Genomic DNA, 16,289 nt, shown 5'->3' on the forward strand with positions numbered 1-16,289 from the left:
AGGTTGCCCGAATGCGTGGGGAGGACTTTTAGTGATGGCGGACTGCACGCGTGCAGATTTTATCGACAAAATTTAATTAATTAATTAATTTTAGACAAATATCTATCGATATGTATAGAAGACTGTATTTTGTGGTTGTACTAGTGCTGGGACGCTAAAAAATGTACTTCAAATTAAGTTTAAATTGGTTTCGTCAGTAGTCAGTCAGTAAATGTTTTAAAGCAAGATATTTCTTCTTTAAAGCGGTCATAAGCTTCTGGTTTAGGTTTAATATTTATAAAGATCGAAAATAAATCACGTTTGAAAAATGATGAAAACTGTCACTTTTCATAAGTAAATATTTAAGCGTACTGATGTTATCATAATGATGATTGCGCAGAAAAACAAAAAGGACAAAAGAATATTATTATGGCGAAACGGCCAATCCAAAAAAAAGATAACATTGTGGGCCTATTATATCATGATTATCATAAGGTGTTAGCATTATTTTTTTAGCGATACAAGACCTTCAAAAAAAATTTATAGATTTGCAAAATTTTTATCGATATCGATAATCGAATTTTGTCTTTACTATGAGAGCAACAGGGTGCTGGACGCCTGCGCGCGCTCTCCCCAGCCAGAATAAATGGGGCGGCAGGCATGCTTCAGCCTCAGATCCGAGTTTGGAGCCAGCGAGTTGGGACGGAAACCAACAGGGCTCCCCGACCCTCCGCGTAGAAATGTACTCTCTACCTGCATAAATTCTTACTTGAACATTGAAAGTTTTGTGAAGTGACTGTAATTTTCTGTGATGAAGACTTAAGTGGCAGTTATGACTCTGTTACGTGCTTGGCTGCTGTAGTTGTCTAACAGGTAAGTTTTATTTTTAAAAGTTTCGCTGGTATTAATTTTTAATGGTTTTCCTATATTTTAATGTGTGAAATTTCTTGTAATATTTTTTAAGACTGTAGAAAAATTAATGCCTGTGTTAAACTAAGTTTTTATATTTTTACAACTTTGTAAATATGTTATTTGTAATTTTCGAGTGATACAAATGTTACTGTATAATTATTTAAGAATGTTTGTGAATTTTGTAAGTTGAATAAAATTGTTAATGTTATATTTTAATATTATTGTAATAATTATAATGTATATAGTAATGTAAGTAATGTAAGGTTTGAATTGTAAAATTGTTAAGTTTTCAAATTTGTTAAGCTAAATACTGTAATTTAATTAAAATTCCGGGACTTAACAAAATTTTATTTCGTGACTGTTTCAATAAATTTAAATTGCAATTTTCGGCGGTATCGTGATGTGAATCGGAAACGGCAATTGTCAGCTGTACTATCGGATATCTGAATAAAATAATATTGAAACGATCATTTAAATTTGCATTTTGCATCCACGATATTACAGTGATTTCAGATAATATGTAATGAATTTTAGTGCAAGCTATAAAAATTATTAACACTTATTTTAAAATAAAATTAAAATGTACTACTATATTATTATTCAACTGATAGCTAAAATGTTATCAGTTATTTGTACAGAAATTTTATGAGTTTGTAAAAATCTCTACTTTTAACGAATATTACTCAGAAAAAAAGAAATAGAGAATTTATAAAAGTTTTTAAAGGCATAAAAATATTTTTTCATCGCAGTCACTTTACCGCTCGCATAATAAAACCATATTAAAATTCAATTTGGTTGATCGCAAACTTCCGAATCAGCAATGCAAATTAACGAAATGAGATATTGATACAATTTTAATATGTAAATTAAATAGCCTAACAGTACTAATCTATGCACGGATGATATTTAAAATTTTCAACATTGTTAATGTATTTTGCTGGAAGTAAATTATTATTAACATAAATTGTACAGTAACATGCTTTTTGAACTTTACAAATCATATTTATCAGTTGTATATTTTATTTTATGTAGTTTATAAAAGAAGATGAATGTGAGTGATGGATAATTCTTGATGTTCGTTATTTATGTTGAAATATCACGGAGCGTCGTTACAACGGTCAAATATGTCATACAAGTCCAGAAAATTTGCCTCATAAGCAAATTTTCTCAGAAATAAAAAAGCACGGGGAACTGACTTGGAAAATTATAAAAATGTAAATGTTTGGCAATGTATATGAAAAAAAGATGTAAGCCATAAATGTCGTAAGAAGACATTTTTATACGGTTTTCCGAAATATAAGACTCAGAAAGCACTTTCTGAAAAAAACATAAAGATGGAAAGAACAGAATTTAAAAAATAAGATATACAACGATTTTTGAATATCGTTCATATATTTTTATATGAAGTCCCAAAAAAAATTTGATTACGATAATTTTCAAAGTTCAGTCAAATGCTACACTGAACTAAAATAATACGGCAAAATATTGGCGTTGAAGGATTTTTTCCGACTTTGAGCAAGATTGCTTATGAAAAATTCTAAGTCTAATAAATTATATATTTAAAAAAACACACTGTAATTGCAAGTAATCAATGCACTTCTTATTACTTCTGAAATTACAATTGTTTGAAAGTCAGAACTTGAAAATTGAACACCTAAAATGATTTCATGTGAAATCTAGTCTGAAAAAGTCTAAGCCCGAAATCAAAAAAAAATTGCTTAATCGCAAGGTTTAAAAAATGCATTTATAAGCTTTTAATATCAGCCAGTAGATTTTTATAATTCAAAATTTAAATTTTAACAAAAAAGATAAAATTAGTAATAATCATATTTTAAGTTTATAAAATATACTTTTTTAACTTAACGGCACTTATAAAAATTATATCACAAACATACATACATAATATCACGTCTTTTTACAGGCGTAGACAGAGACCAAAGAACAAAAATATATATTAAAACAGAAAACTTTCAGTCACACTGAATATATTTCTTGTAGAAAGTACAAAAAGTAGTAAAATCACTTATCAAAAAATTACGAGGCACATTAACTAATTCTTTGATTTAGAATTAATTAGGGCCAAAATAAAGAAAAAAATATAATTTGATTTCAAATGGCAGACTTTCATTTGTAATAAAATATATTATGTCCGAAATGTATAATAATTTTAAAATACTGCCTCTGTGTCTCGTTCGGTAATGTAACCGACTACTAATCAACGGGTCCAATCCGGGTTGTATTCCCGGTTCGGGCAAATTGCTATTCATCTTTTCTAATTTATATTAAAGTATTTCTCAATAGTAGGCCGAAGTTTGGTAACGGGCCTGGTAAATCACTATAGGCTCGCTATTACATTCATGGTACTAATATTGTTCATGGCGAAACGAATGCGTATTTCAGACACCTCTATCTAAGTCTTCGGGTATAACAGGCGTGATAGTATGTTCGTATGTAATTAATAATTTGATAATTAATTTTACAATTACTTATTATCCAACGCAATAGACTCAAATAATTAAATCGATGATTAAAATTAATATAAGTACTAATATAAATAATTATGTACAAAATTACATTTTATATTAAAAAAAAAAACCATAAAAAAACTTTACTATAAATGAAATAAAGCAGCGTAGACGGAAACCAAAATATTTTTTCGAAACCGGAGTCGACTGAATACGGGCTTAAAAATAATTTATAGTGAAAAACAGCCATAAGCAGTCGAGAGAGCACCTGTTTCAAAGCCATATGAGCTATTAGCGAATGTGGCGTACGTGTGTTGGGCATTCATTGCTCCATTATAACTTTTCTGAATCATATTCCTTTGAAAGCCCGTATTGAATAAAAAAAAGTTAATTCCACGGCTGATGGGAGCAATTAGCATTGAAATTATTGTTTCGATACGGACACGATTCAAGGGATTTTTATGTGGCATTTTAAAACATGCTTTTCATAGCGGGTCAAAATAATTTGTTTTCATCCAATGGCTAATGGGGAATTGGGAGGTTGCTTATTATGCAGCTTGAGTTTAATTTTGCAACTTCATAGATAATTAACCTAAATATAATGATAATTATAATTAACTTAAAGTTATAATTAGCATGACATTTATTGGCACTGGCACAAACGAAAAAAAAATGTAATAAAAAAAAGTTACCGAGTTCGATTAGTTATTCATTAATATTTACAAAAAACCCAAATAATATAACTTAAAAAAAAAATTAAAATGAAGTCGATACTTTCTTTCCCTCTTTAATAACACTTCATGAGAAAACTATTAGAAAAGCAATTTAATTGCTTTTCATTTTTAAATAATTGGGCTCTTAAATAGTAAATTAAATATAACTTTATTATTTTATTAGATGCCGAAAATTTCAAACCTACTTTTTGGGGTTGATTTTATTTAAAGTTATTTTTACATCGAATTGAAACAAATTTTGGTATGATACAAATTAACATGTCTATAAAAAATAAATGCAATTTAAATCATTATAATTTACGGAGACATCACATAACTTAGCAAGCAATAAGATATAATGTCACATGCCGACAACCGATATTATTTTAACATCTTATTGTAGAGATATCAAATTAATTAATTAAGACTGACTGAAATTACTACTGAGATTTTGTAGTGGTTATTTGTCGCTAGTTATTATTACTAACAGTCAGCTAATGAAATGAGAGCATACCTACTAAACTATTTAAACAGACATTAAAAAAAAACTTCCGAAATAAGAATCAAATCTGTAACGGAACCAGAGACACTCTTAAACTCCACTGATAGTTTTCACAGATTACTGCTTTCCGTACAGTATAGTCAAACTACCAAAGTTGAGAGTGATAAATTTATTCCCAATTCCAAATTAAATAAGCCAGCACAAGTGAAATCGGGTGTCTCTGTATGAACGAGCACCGTCCTTGCTGCCCTAACTTTGTCTGACTAAGTTTCGGGCTGCAAACCTATGGCCCCGAATGCGAACGAACCAAGTTTCATGTCTATATCATGCCTTCTGCATCTGTGTAGCCACTCAATACGTTCGAGTAAGCTAGTTGTAACTAACGCTATTAAGTTTCTCACCAATAAGTTTCATATTAGGCAATAAGCCAAGTCCGCAACTTGTATGAGAAACATAAACAATGATCGTTAATTTTGTGTCTGCAACTTAGATCCTGCGAATGCTTAACTAGCTTTTGTGAGGAAATTACGACTCACTTGTCGTATAAATACACATTTCGTGCTACATTTTCAATCCCAAAACTTCACTTATAACAAAACGGAACATTTACGCCACAAAGTAAAATTTCATTTTCATAAATTTTAATCTCGATAAATTATTTTCAAGTGGATGAGAGAACAAGAGGCTTTCACCCCGGACAGACTGAGAAAGGTAAAGGAATTAATCTAATGTCAAAGCGGTCCCAAATACAATAGGGGAACCAAAACTTTTTCATTTTTCTTACCGACCTCCAAGTTACTAGAGGGAAAATTAGTTGAAACATTTCTCAACAAATATTATCCCGGTATTAGCACAGCCAATTGAAGTATATAAGGTAACTCGATTTTTTCCCTCAAGAATTTGCCAATCGGAGGAGGTAAAGAAGTAATATCAATAAGACGGGCAGAGTATAAAACCGCTGGGAATTCGGAAACAGCCATTAACTAAGAGCTAAAAAAACAGTTTTTTCAAGAAATTAGGTTCAACTAGAAAAAAAAAAGATCCTAATTAGATTGTAATATTCCCAGCCGCTAGTTTCGGCCAGAATTAGTTAAATGGTAAATCACGAACTTCATTAAGTCTCAGTTTTGTTAAATTTTAACTGAACATTCGGTTAAAAGGCTAACACTTGATTTGTTAAATAAATAAATTCAAATGTGATAGTATAATATACGGTTTATTGGGGCTTAGTTTAAAATATGAAAATAATTACACGAATTTCTTGTAAGTAACGCCTCACTTTCACATCTCACCCAACAGCGCATTTTCTACCTAATTAAAGCTTGAAACGCGAAAAGTTGAGCAGTTATCCATTTTTCCCCAGTGTCCGTGTTCTATACCCCCTCATTTCCCCCACTGAGGGCAGTGCGACGAAATGTGAAATTTCAATTCCACAGCAAGATTTTTATTAAAGTATCGAAGCTTGGGAACGGTTCGAATATAGTTTGGAAACAAATAAACGACTTTCTCGGTCTTTTTCCCTTTTTTATACATAAAAGCGTCGAGTTGATTTATCGTCAGAGCAGCGAGCGGCCGCTGCGTCCTGCCGCGAATCTTGATCGACGAAGCATTTCAATTTATTTTATGAGTCGACACCTTCACAAGAGCCAGCTCTGTTCTTAGTAAAACACCCCAATTCGGTCAGCTTGACACTTATTCAATGAGAACTATTTACTGCGCTCTATTATTATTCGTCTATTCGATGTGAAAGAAGTGGAATTCACTAGCTTTACGCACACTTTATCTCTTTGGCAAGTTCAATCCGTTATCATTTCAATAATGACGAACTTTCACGAATCTTTCCACTGTTTAGGTTCTTTTCTAAGTTAATCGAAATGAGTTTCTTTTTTGCATTTCTTCGCGTTTTTAGAAAGTATCCTACAACTTTTCAAAGTTATTTATATTAAAGACATTATGAATTATATTGTTAATTGAAATGTCGGATTTGAATTCAATTAGGGTTGGCATTGTATTTGAATACAGTGTTGTGACAAAAACATGTAATGGCTCTTTTTCAATGATCAAAAATGAGTTTCAAGGCAAATTGACAAAACAGTAAAAAGCAATGCATTCTGGCACACCACACATGGACAAAAAGTTCCGGGAAGTGCATCGAATGGTTCGACGGCTGCACAATCAATGCGCAATCAACACAAAACGCTTTTAGACTGTTTGGCTTTTATATTTTCGCAACACAATTTGCGCAAAAACCTTCAAGTTCAAATTGTGAATTGAAACCCTTTCCGCAATTCCTACGAAGGCTGAATAAATAAACATTGAAGAATTTGCCCTAAAGAATGGAATATTTTCCTAAACAAAAAGGGGCAGGGATGTAAATGCAAAACAAACATAATTATGCGAAAAAAAAAGTGTCACGCACGTTTCCTTCTGTCAACAACAATTGTATTATTTTTTTCCGTTAAATTTAAAATAAAATAGCAAAAACGATTCTGACTAGCATCACTGACCATCGATTAAAATATTTTTTCCAAAACATAAAAAAGTAGTCCCTATAACGAAATATAAAACAAAATTTTAAACTTAAAAACTCCAATGATAGAATATAATTAGAATAAATTAGTCTACTTACTTTTTTAATCATGACAGATTGCTTATTCTAACAAAAAAAATCATAGCAAAATAAAAACTTTTTGTTAGTAAATAAACAGCGGTATCTTATTAAATCGATAGTTTTCCAAGTCGGTTGTCCTTAGAAGGGTGGTGTTTAAATTTCCTCGGCTATTCAATACAACTTGAAAGTTCCATCATTCTTCTTCACAGTTAGTGTTCCGAGTTAAGGCCTTAAAGTGAGCGAGCGAGATTAATTTATCGCGTAAGCATTGTTTCGAGATACTTGCAGCTGTAGTTTAAAAGACTGCACTTTAAACTAAATATTACTTCGCCTACTGAGGTTTTGAACGTAATTTTTATTCTTTCATGAGAATAACCAAACTGTTTTGGTTCAACAACTACAATATACTACATTATTAAAAAACAATACTATTTGAAAAGAAACAATTGATAGTTTAGATTAAATCTAAAAAAAAAACTAAGTATTTTTTGACACTCTTATTCGTGCCTATTAAATATTAAATTACTTTATACAAAAGCTCATTCTACACAAACTGGTCAAATAGAACCGATTGAATGAATGAAATTAAGACGTAACGTGTTTATGGCCGCACTCTCGACTGTAGAATGATTTCCGAATAGTTCACGAAACGTCTAGAAGAGCGATGGAGTGAACGTCTACTTAATGTTCAGTGTATGTTGCTACATACATAGTATCTGTAGTCAGACAATGAATATGCTTACTCGATTTATACTTAAAGAAGGGGTTATTGCAGTATTTTTGTGGTCTGGTTTATAACGGCAAATTAAACTTGAATAAATAATTAAAACAACAAAATTACTTGAAGCAAGATAGTAATAATAAAAGCGGAAAGAAACAAAACACAGAAAGAAAAACGAAAATGATGATATTTTAGGTAATATAGATATTTATTTATGCTGATCTCGCATACCAAGTCATCTCATCGTATCGGCAAATCAATAGGAAATCAATTTGCAAACAATGAAATCAAAACAGTTTTATCCAAAGATTTGTCAGTAAAGCCACGAGTTTTGTTAGTTTTTCCTTCTCCGTCGGATTGTAAACATCGCGTCCACCGGTCCAATCGCACACGTTAAAAGTGTACAAAATCGTACAACTCCGGGTCCCAGTGTAAAAGTGTAAACAAGTTAGCACTTTTCAAAAGCAGCGTGAATTTTAAGCGACGCTCTGCCGGAATTCCGCCGGTGGCTGGCCCGCGTTACGCGCCAACCGAAAAGGTAAATGGGTCATAAAGGCGTATCAATATTGACCGCGCGACTCCCATCCAGCGTACATCATCCCCGTTATATTGGCCATATCTCACGTTATGCGGAGAAGCCATTTTTTCGCCACTAATTTATGTACGTGTCGCTCTTTTTATTTTTTTAAGCGTGCCTCTTTTTCCGAAATTCGATATTCGGATCGAGACAAACGCGTTGCGGTTACTCGAATAATGCGAGAGTGTACCAAATAAATTGTCCGAATTAAAATCATGAGCTTCGGATGCATTAAAGTTGTCATTTAACCTGACGTTTGTCGTTCACGTTAACGGAAAAGAAGAGTAACTATCGAGCCAAGTCGTCGATCACAACAGATCTTTTACGCTATAATTGATTGGTTTTCTTTGTGTAATACTTCCGTTTCTCTGCTCTATTCCATCGGGGATTAAGACATCAGGATATTGCGATAGACGTATAAAATATACACGTATACAAGCCTCGGCTACGGATATAATACACTTTCTTTGATTTCTCTAATTCGAATTGATTGTTTACTAGCACGAGCTCTTTGTTTTCGAAGCCAAATAAAGTGCTGTGATTATATTACCTGGCTTTTTCTAACGATTTAAGTAGGATAGTATCGTACAAAGTTAAAGTGCCGATAAGCCAAAAACTTAACTGGTACACTACGATATAAATGATAGCGTACTTTTTGAGCTGAATTAGTGGAACTAAGATCTAGGATAGTTTGAGAGTTTTAATTGTTATTTATTTTAAGTTGAAGGAGAATCAGAGCTCAAATACAACCTGCTAAGTTGCACTTTCGTTAAAGTTTGGGAAGTTTACAAAAATTAAACTAGTAAACAAATGAATTAAGCCAAAAACCAAAAACATGATGTATGAAACACATACTCATGATATAAAAAGTTCAAGTACATAGCGGGATGTTATAATCATAAACCAATAACAGGTCTTTGTATAAAGCATTAAAAAAACACTTTTCCATTACAAAAAAATCATCAAACATAATAATTCAACAAAATACTTTTGGGCAAGAGGTCCTATTTCCGATTCAAGCGGCTTGATTAAATTTCTTGCAAAGAAACAAGTTACCTAATTACTATTTCCGTAAACAGTTTTAATTATTAAGCTTTTGTTGTAATCCGTGCACTGGAACCCTTTTTAATTAGGGGGTGATGTATAATTAAAAGGGATGCCAATGGCGTTCGCAAACGGATAATCAAGGAGTGTTAAAGGCATCTTATTTCAATGAACGTTATTTTTAATGTTAAGTATCTACTAGGTCTAGGTTCCTTTTTTGAATGATTACTTTATTAGCGGCCGAATTTTCCGTCGCCAGATAATTTTATTCGAGAAATAATTTTGACAGATGACGAACGGATAACGTGGAAAAGTAGGGATCGAGTTTTTGAATCGAGTTTAAAACTGACATATAACATACCTACACATAAATAAATTGTTTTCGTATTGGTAACGTAGATTCATTAAAACAAATAGGTTATATATCTCGCATAGGTTTAAAGTGCTAGTCTATCTCTTGAGAAATTTCTAGCTTAACTTCCAAAAATTACTACTAAAACAAATAACGGGGGTCTAAAAAAGAGTAAGAGATTTAATAATTTTACTCGTAGCCATCGCTCTCTAATAAAAAGGTTACTTAGAGGTGAATAAATGAAATTATTGATTCTCACTTTAATTTAATAACTCAAGTATAAAGATCAGTGACGCGTAATTATTCTTTGGAATAGTTATTAGCAATTAGAAATTTTAGCTGTAATATAACAGAACTGAATCTACTTTGTATTAATCACTCGATTTACTAATTTGAAACGAATACCTTAGTCAAAGTTTTTGTTCACTAGTTCGAAATTAATATCATAAGTTTTACATAATATTTCAAATTCTTATTAACAGCGCCTTATCATAAATTGGTTTTAAAAATGATAGGTGCAAAGTAATTAGTACCAAATTTTAACTTAAGATGTTTTGTTGATAAGTTTTTGAGAAAAGACTGAGCAAATACGAGCTTTAAAAGAACCTAAGATATTTCTACCAATCACGTGACATTAATATTTTTACAAAACGGAAAAACATTGGTTATTGCGGCCACTACTTGCAGGCTTTACAACCAAAAAAATTTTTCTACATTATCTATCTACTATCAAATCTTAAGCTGCAATTAACGAGCCATTACAACGATACCGCTTTTTCAGGTCTCTCATAATACAAGTAGAGTTCTCAGGTCTATCGCGGCACAATAAATTATACATTCATTCCCACTAAAACTGACTAAGCACTTATCCATTTTCGTCGTGCTCCGAATTCAATTTCATTGCATCGAAATCTGAATATTACAATTGAAACAAATGAGTTTACTCCGACTATTGACTTCTAGGTTTCTCTCTCGTTTCGTGTATATTTCTAGAGCTGTAAAGTTCAGCCATTAGCCATTTTCTCCTGAGCTTATTCAGTTTCGAGACATCTATAACGAATTAGGAGAATGACAGTAATGTCTAATATACACGGGCGTAAATGGTTCTCTACAATTTATAGGCTTTATTTGTCAGAATAGCGAAATGCGTTTACATTCTGTTCTTAGTTTTATAGTCCAATATAAAATAGTTGATTTGAAAACATAGTTAGAATCTTCTAATAGCAACAAAGCAGTCAGTAAATTTTATTGAATTAACTTAAAAAAATACTTTATTTAATTAAGTATTATTAAAATTTGTTATTTTAACTAAACTCGTATATACATTGAAAAGTCTAACATAGTAACCAAATAAACTCCTTCGAATTACCGGCTTGAACAGATAGGCAACATAAAATGTTCACCAAGAGTTGTTTTAGGCCCTACTTTACATAATGATATGGATATAAAACACTTTAGGGTTATCATATATACTACGCCCTTTATATTTAAGGTGTGATAAAAAGTTAATGTCCCATATATTATCTAATAAAACCTAGTTTTAAAATACTTAAAACATGGATCGTTCGGAATTGCCGCTTTAGAAAATCGTCTAATAGCAGTAGTTGTAGAAGTAACGCGCGATGCCAAGTGTTGTTAACGACTAGGAACTGCTATTTGGCTCCGTTTGTTTTTGGAAAAACATTGATTAAGCTAAGAGCAATGGGGATTGCCCGCAGCTAACATTGGGATTTTTATAGTTAAGCTTCAATTATAAGTTGGGCAGCTTTTTAAACAAAATGTAATCTAAAAATTTTATTCATAAATGCTGGCCGAAAAACCGTTGAGTAAATCAGACCACAAAAAAGCTACTTACATTTTTAATCGTTCGTATCATTATACAAATTTGAATTTCAAATATCGGGTGTCAACAATACAGGGGTTACTTTTATTTATTTACGTTTAGCGGGGCGTTTGTAAAGATTATCCTTAGAAATAAACAATTGAGAGTGAGTGGCGAAGTGCGGCGGACGTCGCTGGCTCGCGTTGATAACGACGCTACGTGATTCTGAATATGTTAGCGATATACACACTTTTAGCTGATCTCCGCGATTATTCCAACTAGTGTACGAATTGTTTTTAAACAGTATTTGCTTCTCATAGTTTTGTTTGACTTTGTATTCGTACGGTTTGTTCGTTTTAATTTAGGAATAGATAGGGAAAATTTTTGCGCTGTGGTTTGGAATTCTACTGCCAAATTTTGAAGATACCATTTATTGATAATAACTACTGATTTCATCATCACGATCATTAGAATTTGGATCTAGACGACATTAGTAAAAATTTAGAGAGAAAATAAAATCTAAACCTACCAACTTAAAATAAGAAAGAATGCCTACTTTTAACTTGTTTAAAACAAAGGGCAAAATAATGAGATTGAAAACCAGAGGCCCTGTTTATACAACGCAATTAAGTTTGCATAATTCTCAACTGTTTTAAAACTTACGCACAAAGATTTCATGTTGAAATTTCTAACGAAAATAAAAAGAGTATTTGCTGTTGCTTAATTCATTTACTGGGGGCAAGACTATATGGAATATTATTTCCTTCGCCAAGCACTACTGTCTACTTTATATAACAGTCTTTTTAGAAATCAATCTTTGCACAGTTTTAGAAATTGTTAGCAATATAATTACATACGAGTATCTTAGCTCTAAATACAAACAAACGCGATAAAACCACTTAACCACTTCAGCCAACGTTTGATCTAAACCAATTTTTCAATCGAGGCTTACTTCATCTGTATGCAGACAGTTTAAAATCCATACACATTGCATTCGAAACGATTCTATTCAATGCAACTATTTTTCATTTGGTATCCTCGCTCTAACCGGTATTGAACCCTCATGAATACAGATAAAATTACTAATAAGTTGCTTCGGGCTTTACCTAGACCTGAATTTGGGTTTACGGCCACGGTCTATATCTCAACACCCTTTTGTGCTGAGTAAAACGGCTCGTAAAATATGCGAGATCTATCTAAAACGGTAATACTCGCTTGGCTTGCTTAATTATTCATTAGGCTTATTTACCCAAAAATTTGAATTACATTTCATTTAAAAGCTAAAAAATGTATCAAAAATCTTTATTCAGATAATATTTTAAGCTCTCCAGAATTCAATCCATCTGCTGGATAGTTTACCGAGAAACGAACTTAAAAGATGAGTCGGAGTCGCTCAAAGTCAGGTGCGCCCTAAAATGAGAGCAAAATTAAATTTTCCATTCGTCTGGAAAAAATGTAGAGAGCAAAAATTTTGCATGACTAGCAGTAACAGCATGCATTTTTTGACTACAGCTAAGATAAAAGTACTGCATTATCAAACGTAGGGGTGGAATATTATGTAAGGGAAATATACTTACTTCATTGTGTTCGTATTATTATCTGAAAGTTAAAATCATCTGAAGCCCCCAAACCTCGACTCGAGAAACAAATGGAAAGATAAAAGGCAGTAAATCAATTAGCTTCATATAAATATTCATCTGGCAAATTAAAAGATCGCATTGATTTGCATTAATGATAGTAAGCTTCCATTACTCTCGGTACTTTATTCTTTCTTATTTGTTATCGTAGATTTTTTTTACACATATTAATAGATTTCGTCACCAAGAAATTTTCTCGTAATTACTTTTTAAGAGAAAACAAAGCTTGGAAAGGCATGACCTACAAAGTTAATAACTAAGTCTCTATAAACTCGTTTTTAATTATAAAATAAGGGTTTGAAAATATCAGGGCGTTGTACTTGTTGTCGTAGTTCTAAAACACTCTCATACAAATTGATTACATTGCACATTAGAGTGGGAACCTCTTACAGGGTACAATACGAATGCGCGTTGATTGTACTAATATTGTTCCTCATGCAGTGTTTATGTTTTAATTATGAGAGCGAACTCGCAATTAGTAACAGATACATAAGTTACGGCGCAACACGATGACAACGGTACATTTTCATTAGTGAATAATTAACGCGATGTATGGTTCACTAAGCCCTGTACTGTGAGCGGTTACACCTTTTAGACTACATTTCCGAACGTCCATTAAAGGATTTGAGGGATTATACAAGTTCGCAAGCCATAGCCTTGTGCGTTTCGTTTTTGCACTCAAATGTATTACGACTTCGGATTATTGGAACGTATTTTTACAGGTACCATCTACGATATTGGCGTTGGGTACAGTTCATACAGTACCAGTGCTTAATGGATGAAGTGTTTGTTTTATTTGAAATTCGGCCAATAACTTAGATAGTTCGAATTGGCAAGGTTTGGCCACACGGCTATATACTAACCAATCAATATGGAGTTATAACAGCAACATTCTTTATTTTTAAATGAAAAATATTAATCAACTAGGTATCTACAAATCATACAATTCCTACAATACACGTGACGAAAACCATCAATCCAGAACAAAATAAAGAAGCGTTATTTCAGTAACTTATCACCCAGTGCCCATCATAGCATTATTATAAAAAAGTTACGTGAATTATTTAAAAAAACTCTCCATCAAATAAGGGAGAAATTGTTTGATAACAACCCCACATTGAGATTATACGGATTAAATTGAAAACGTAGCGAGAAAAATATGCAGACGCACGCGCCGAGCCCGCCTTATCGTAACCTCATTGGCAATCTCAAACCAAGAGAATGTACTCGGAATATTGTTCCGCAAAAAAACTTAAGATTTCCTCGGAAAAATCCGCTCGGAAAATGGCGACCATCCTGTAAACTCATGACAGCTATTTATGCTTCAAAATGTTTACATCATATTTTTACAAAGCAACGAGGAAGTAACAGAGTGACATCGCAATATTAATAACCGTGGAATGTAAATTGAAGCGTGCTTTACAACTCTCTTCACATACATTCAAATATATTTGACATACTGAATTTCGAGCGTGAAGTAGTTTCGCAAAATAAAACCTCCATATTTGTACACGTGTAACTTGATAGATGCTTTTTAGCTCAAGAGTATGAATGTGAAAATACTGTATAATATGTTAAAAGGAAACTCTTAGTACGTCGTCTCCATGTAAGTTACGCAAGAACTTTTTCTTGTATTACTTTTAGTACACAAACTTGTACGAATATGCCAAGTCGAATAAATGTAAGACCTTGTGTCCCATAATGTTCGGTTTTTCAAATTACATTACCGAGGTTGGCGTATTCGGGCATTCGGCAAGGTACATTGTGAATCGATTTGGAACATGCGGGTCGGACAAAGGATGCCTTGCGTTGCATTATGATAATGCATTTTAAAACAACGTGGACGTTGAAATAGCGAAAATTATCCGAGTGTTCAAAATAATTATCAATTCGTTTATCGTTGGCAAAGCATGTGAGCAGTAGCAGCGTCGTGACATTTACTTGGCAAACAGCTAACTTTGCTGTATAAGCCGTTCATTTGATCGAATATTCATCCATTTATAATTAAGGTATTATTACTTTTATAAAATAACAATCCTTTTGTTATATTTAAAAACCAGACCAGCTATTCAAACAATGTTTTAAGAGATACAAAACGAACATTAAATAGAGGAAAAATAGATACGACGACGATAGGACGATTTGAAGCGCAGAAGGTACATTTTATCTCACCACAATACAAAGGCCCATTCTACTTCAGCTTTGATCTTTAAAAGCACCCCTATACACGTCACTCCCCAGCAGATGTCATCTACAAAATGCTTTTATTTAGATTTAAATAATTAGAAAAACGGTCTCGGCCATAAAAGTTTTAAACAGATTTTATACAAATTTTATTTAATGAAAGCGTAAACTTTGGGTATTGTAATAGTGCCGCTTTGTTTATTTTTGCTTGTTTTAAAAGAAAATTAAAAATCTCTACACATAATTTTTTTATCACCTTTTATAAACCTCAAGTAACTTATAAAACACGGGAAACACAAGAAAAATCCACAAGTGGGTACAATTACAGATGAATAAATCTGTGAAACGGTGATAAATCCTTAAACCCAAGCTTCCCTTTTATCTCTGTTATCGTGGACGTGAGATGTGTCCTCCACGTGTTAAATGTGGTGGTATCAGCCACTCCTTTTAAATTATACATGCGTTTTTAAGTAACCGGACACCGGATCACACGGGACCTTCTATTTTCACTTATCTGGATGATTTCGCACCGATAACCTTTCGAATGATTGAATAATGTTTTGATTCGAACAAGTTTTTTCTACGTAAGTTATGGTACGATATCAACATCACGTACCAGCGCGATGGCGGGAGAATCAACGTGATCTATTGGTTGTATTTATAGAGTTCGTTCGTGTTAACGAAATATATTATTTCATAAACCTTTATACTTTTATATTACACGCTATAAAAATAATGGCTCACAAAATAATAAATCTCGTTTAATGTGT

The 16,289-nt window shown here is 32.4% G+C and overlaps 1 protein-coding gene across 1 annotated transcript in view; it reads left to right on the forward strand.

Annotated features, from left to right (window-relative positions):
- Positions 1–674: 674 nt before the first annotated feature.
- LOC142986337 (discoidin domain-containing receptor 2-like) overlaps positions 675–16,289 on the forward strand; it is a 143,700-nt gene continuing 128,085 nt past the window's right edge. The window contains exon 1 of the mRNA XM_076134791.1: positions 675–852. The gene's annotated coding sequence lies outside the window, so the exon portion shown is untranslated. The remainder of the gene's footprint in view (positions 853–16,289) is intronic.

Source organism: Anticarsia gemmatalis, chromosome Z (genome assembly GCF_050436995.1).
Source record: "Anticarsia gemmatalis isolate Benzon Research Colony breed Stoneville strain chromosome Z, ilAntGemm2 primary, whole genome shotgun sequence".
Lineage (NCBI taxonomy): Eukaryota > Metazoa > Arthropoda > Insecta > Lepidoptera > Erebidae > Anticarsia > Anticarsia gemmatalis.